Below are 5889 nucleotides of genomic sequence, written 5' to 3'. Positions count from 1 at the left end.
TATATATATATATATATATATATATATACATACATATATATATATATATATATATATATATATATATATATTGTATATATATATATATATATATATATATATATATATATATATATATACATACATACATATATATATATATATATATATATATATATATATATATATATATATATATATATATATATATATATATATATATATATATATATATATATATATATACAATAAAATAAATATATATATATAGCTAGAATTCACTGAAAGTCAAGTATTTCTTATATATACATATATATATATATATATATATATATATATATATATATATATATATATATATATATATATATATATATATATATATGAAATGAAATACTTGACTTAGTGAATTCCGAAATCAGAGGTCTCAAGGTTGGCAAGTATGTGTGTGTGGTACACAGAACATCAATTTCCATACTTCTATTAGCCCGTGGACCTGGACATCTTATATGCAATAGAAATGTGTAGGGGGGGTGTATGGTGTGTGGTCATTAAATATGTATTCTGATATATGTTCTTCACAGAAAATGAGCCAAAGTCAGTGAGTCTCAGTTTGAAAAATGCATTAATTGTATCATTTTTCTTTTAATAAAAAATGAAAACGGGTCCCACAGACCCGAACACCACACAAGGGTAGATTAAAATCATTATATGTCCCCTTTAATTAAATGTACAATTGATCAAAGTGATGTGTTTAATTTTTATCTTTTGAACATAACATTGTGACTTATCTCGTCTTACGTATTGATCAGTGGCATTAAATGACCTTCCCGAATCTGTCCGTGACATTTCCATTTCCACACCCCCGTATCTGTTTTCCTCAACAGTGGTTGTGACGCAGGAGGAACTTTCCTCAAGACTTCAAAGATTCTTTCTCAGAAACACCTTTCACAGGAGACAAAAAACATGACAAAACTGGTGATATCATTCCCTCAAAAGCGAACATTATGAATCATCAAATGGGTGAGAGAGTTTAATGATCACTTTTAACACAGTTAATATTTCATGTTTTGGCTTGCTTTATTTGAAGTTGTTATGTGTGTTGGGATATGTGTGGTCTAGGTCTGACCTGAATTCGGGTTTACTTGTTGGGGACTCTTGTTCAGAGACTGTGGAACGCTTCCTGGTAAATCCTGCTCGTGTGTCGTCATAGAGACTGGTCCTGGCAGTGCGGGCATGGCAGGGTCCTCCGGGCAAGTGGATGAGTTATTAACCACCCAGGCACCTTAGATAAATGTTATGTCATCTTAAATGAGGAGCAAACACACCAAGAAATGCAAGTTATTTGTTCAAGTCTATGAATGGAAGTTGAATGTATTTGGCATGAGATCAGTGTTTCAAAAGCAAAAAGGGGGTTTGGACAAATTCCTTATGAAAACACAAAGAAAAAACTGGTGTTAGTCTGGACTAGTCTTTGCCTGCACCCTTTTTCGTGGCTTTCTTATCAACCAGAACCAGCCTGGAACAATAGTTTATGTTTGTTCAGACGTGCTGAGCTCCTCATTCTTGCATACTTGACAGCCATCTGCCTCTCACATGCAGACATAACATGGACAAAGGTACTGGAACACCAGGTACAACATAGGTGGGTAGTAATGTGTTACATTTACTCCGTTACATTTTTGGATCAGTTGTACTTGGCAGAGTAGTTTTATCGCAACATACTTTTTACATTTGCTTGAGTATATTTGTGAAGAAATGTTACTTATACTCAGTTACACTATGTTTCATTCCGTAAATGCCATACTTACCTATCAAGGAGGAAATTAGCAAGTTTGGCGTCAGATGAAAAAATCTTCTCCGCCTTCAATCGTCTCCATCTTTTAAAGGCATCCCCGATACAAAATCTCGTTTTGTTCCTAACTTTGTCATGAATACATTGAGAATCCCCTTTTAGATTTACTAAGGTCTGACATGTTTAGTAACTTTACCAGTGGCAGGAGCTCGACAAAGATGGCGGTGCGTAACTGGCAACCAGGATGTGACACACTCACGGACTTTCTAATTGGTCAAACGGTAGAGGGCGGGACTTTGAAATGAAAACAACAACAAGATTTCGGGGCTGTAAATCTAATTTCGGAATGAGCATATCCCGGCTGAACTACAGTTATCAGTTATAGAAGTATTCAAAAAGAACATGATTTATTAATGCCTTTTGACAGATCAGGGCCATTTAAAGGGGAACATTATCACAATTTCAGAAGGGTTAAAACCATTAAAAATCAGTTCCCAGTGGCTTATTTTATTTTTCAAAGTTTTTTTCAAAATTTTACCCATCACGCAATATCCCTAAAAAAAGCTTCAAAGTGCCTGATTTTAACCATCGTTATATACACCCGTCCATTTTCCTGTGACGTCACATAGTGATGCCAACACAAACAAACATGGCGCATAGAACAGCAAGCTATAGCGACATTAGCTCGGATTCAGACTCGAATTTCAGCGGCTTAAGCGATTCAACAGATTACGCATGTATTGAAACGGATGGTTGTAGTGTGGAGGCAAGTAGCGAAAACCAAATTGAAGAAGAAACTGAAGCTATTGAGCCATATCGGTTTGAACCGTATGCAAGCGAAACCGACGAATACGACACGACAGCCAGCGACACGGGAGAAAGCGAGGACGAATTCGGCGATCGCCTTCTAACCAACGATTGGTATGTGTTTGTTTGGCATTAAAGGAAACTAACAACTATGAACTAGGTTTACAGCATATGAAATACATTTGGCAACAACATGCACTTTGAGAGTGCAGACAGCCCAATTTTCATCAATTAATATATTCTGTAGACATACCCTCATCCGCTCTCTTTTCCTGAAAGCTGATCTGTCCAGTTTTGGAGTTGATGTCAGCAGGCCAGGGAAGCTAGGGTCGATATTCTTCTCTTGATCATCTTCGGTGGCATAAGGGACGGTGTGAGCCAAGACATCCAGGGGGTTTAGCTCGCTCGTCTGCGGGGACAAACTGCCGCCATTGCTTGCCGTGCTACCGAGGTCCTTTGTCCCTGAATTGCTCACACACTCCGGCAGATTCAATGGGGGTCTGGCGGCAGATTTCTTTGACTTTATCGTTGGAAATGCATCTGCTTTGAGTGTCGTAGGATATCCACACATTCTTGCCATCTCTGTCCTAGCATAGCTTTCGTCGGTAAAGTGTGCGGAACAAACGTCCAATTTCTTGCCACTTTCGCATCTTTGGGCCACTGGTGCAACTTGAATCCGTCCCTGTTCGTGTTGTTACACCCTCCGACAACACACCGACGAGGCATGATGTCTCCAAGGTACGGAAAACAGTCGAAAAAACGGAAAATAACAGAGCTGATTTGACTCGGTGTTTGTAATGTGTTTGAGAAAATGGCGGATTGCTTCCCGATGTGACGTCACGTTGTGACGTCATCGCTCCGAGAGCGAATAATAGAAAGGCGTTTAATTCGCCAAAATTCACCCATTTAGAGTTCGGAAATCGGTTAAAAAAATATATGGTCTTTTTTCTGCAACATCAAGGCATATATTGACGCTTACATAGGTCTGGTGATAATGTTCCCCTTTAATGATGACTTGACATTAAATTATTACATATGGCTCATTTATAGCAATAAAGGAGCAACATCTCCTCATCTGTGGCTCACTAGTGCAACAACAACGCCGGAAATGTGTCCCGTGAAAAAACATCCGACCGGAACCCTCTAATAACTAAAGTTCCATGGGTGAATTTTGTAAACCCACTACTCCGGTAGTTATTAGTGCTTCCATATCGAGTCTACTGACAGATACAGTATAAGTAAGAACTTTACGCTACTTTATACTAGAAATGGCAACAGCGGAGGATGAATGCTCCATAACAAGAAGACGGAGAAAAAGAAGAAGCTTATCGACTACAACGGCAGACGCGCGCACGTTTTCAGGACTTATGCAGATCCAAAATACATGTCAGCAGGTACCAGAAGGTAAGAAAAGTTGGTTTTACATAATATTGCGACACAAAACGCCAGATAATATGTCTTACCTTATACACACACCATAATAATACTCGTATGTTGAAGCACAGTACCTCTGGTATCCGTAATGCGGTGCGTCTTCGTAGCTTACCAAAGTCGTACTAAAACATTTTGACAGATTTTCGACCGCCGTGTGTAGTGCTCTATATTCTCAATGGTACATTTAATGCTTTGGTCTTATTTACAGGTGTCATCTTGCAGTCTACACGTATCTCTTATGTGTGACTGCCATCTACTGGTCACACTTATCATTACACCACATACCAAATAAAATAGCTTTGATGTTGGTAAGCACAACCAGAATTATTCCGTACATTAAGCGCATTTTTGAGAGAATGAAAGGATTTTAAGTGCGCCATATAGTCCGAAAACTACGATACTCACATTTATTTGCCTTTCATGAGTAGCCACAGTACATAACCTCTGCTAATAGTGGGAATCTGGTAATGAAAATGTCTTATTTTCTCCCTCACTGCTTCCATTCTACTAGAAGACAAGATTTAAGTGTCTCAGTGGGCATTTATTTCATGTCATACGTGTTTGTAATTTCAAATAGCTTCCTCACATACCAAGTTCTTTTTATTTATAGAAATGCACACAATGCAAGTAGCATCATAAACAAAACATTTTGTGTATGCTCGCATGCATGTGTTTTATCGATTGTTTAGTACTTACATTTCTTGCCTGCAGGGGCCACAGAGTGATGTCTGCCCACTTTCTTTCCCAGGAAGGTCAGTGTGAAGGATCCAATCTCAGATCCAGGAGAGTTGACATACATTTTTACAACAAATGTGTAAAGTTGCCGTCACTGCTGATGTTGTTCATGTAACTCAAGCAACAGGGTCTGTGGTTAACATCCAACATAAATCATTAAAATCCCAGTTTAGCTATCAGTCTGTCAATAGAATCCAGCGGAGAATAATATGTTTGCCTTTCTTTCCTTGTTACCAAGCACCGAGTCTATTGCCTCACATTCCAAAAGCTGACCTGATCATCATTATTTCAACAATTTCTGTAACAACTTTAGAATAACACAGAGAGGCGACACTGCACTGACATGTTTTCTTAAATCCCAGCAAGTCAACAAATTATTGCATGAATCTTTTTAAAATGATTACCTGTTCCCTGAGCTACAAAGATCCTTTTGTGTGCTTCGGTTCAGGTGCCTGAGTGCTGACCAGGAGGAGGAACAGGAGGAGGAGAGCGGAACCAAACTCTCCACAGTCTTTAAATATTAAACCCCTGGAGATGAGGTTTCACTCCGTAGTATACTAAACCCCACAAAGTGGGTTGGTAAGAAGAAGCCCCAAATAGTCCTCACGTTAGCTTTTGGGTAAAGAAACAGTGCCATTACAAGGGTTGTAGCACCCAATTCTGGGCCCCCATACTCAAGAGTCCTGAAGGTAAACCCCATCCCACCATAAACCCAACAATGCCACCTCATAAACACACTCTTGATATGTTTACATGCACTATAAAATGTATTATTACATGTATTTGGTTGAAATCAGCTTTTTAAAACACATGTACAAACCTTTATTAGGTTTTTAAAACATTTTAAATGATAAACTCCCTAAATCAGTGGTGCCCACACACACTCTTGATATGTTTACATGCACTATAAAATGTATTATTGCATGTATTTGGTTGAAATCAGCTTTTTAAAACACATGTACAAACCTTTATTAGGTTTTTGATTTTTTTTAATGAAAAACTCCCTAAATCAGTGGTCCCCAAACTACGGATTAGGCCCACCAGCATCCAAAATCCGGCTCGCGGGAAGTCCCAAGTTAAAAATAAATAAATAAATAAATAAAATAAAATTATTTTTGTAATTATTATTTTTTTAAATC

General features: G+C 37.9%; 1 long non-coding RNA gene across 1 annotated transcript; it reads right to left on the bottom strand.

Annotated features, from left to right (window-relative positions):
• Positions 1–604: 604 nt before the first annotated feature.
• LOC140679231 (uncharacterized) lies at positions 605–5270 on the bottom strand. The gene is made up of 4 exons (XR_012050736.1): positions 5155–5270; positions 4712–4880; positions 1109–1264; positions 605–924 (listed from the first exon to the last, which is right to left on the bottom strand). It is a non-coding gene; the product is annotated as an uncharacterized lncRNA (long non-coding RNA).
• Positions 5271–5889: the final 619 nt, after the last annotated feature.

Source organism: Nerophis lumbriciformis, linkage group LG12 (genome assembly GCF_033978685.3).
Source record: "Nerophis lumbriciformis linkage group LG12, RoL_Nlum_v2.1, whole genome shotgun sequence".
Classification (NCBI taxonomy): Eukaryota; Metazoa; Chordata; class Actinopteri; order Syngnathiformes; family Syngnathidae; genus Nerophis; species Nerophis lumbriciformis.
The sequence above is the reverse complement of the archived record's forward strand: the minus strand, read 5'-3'. Positions and strand labels throughout refer to the sequence as shown.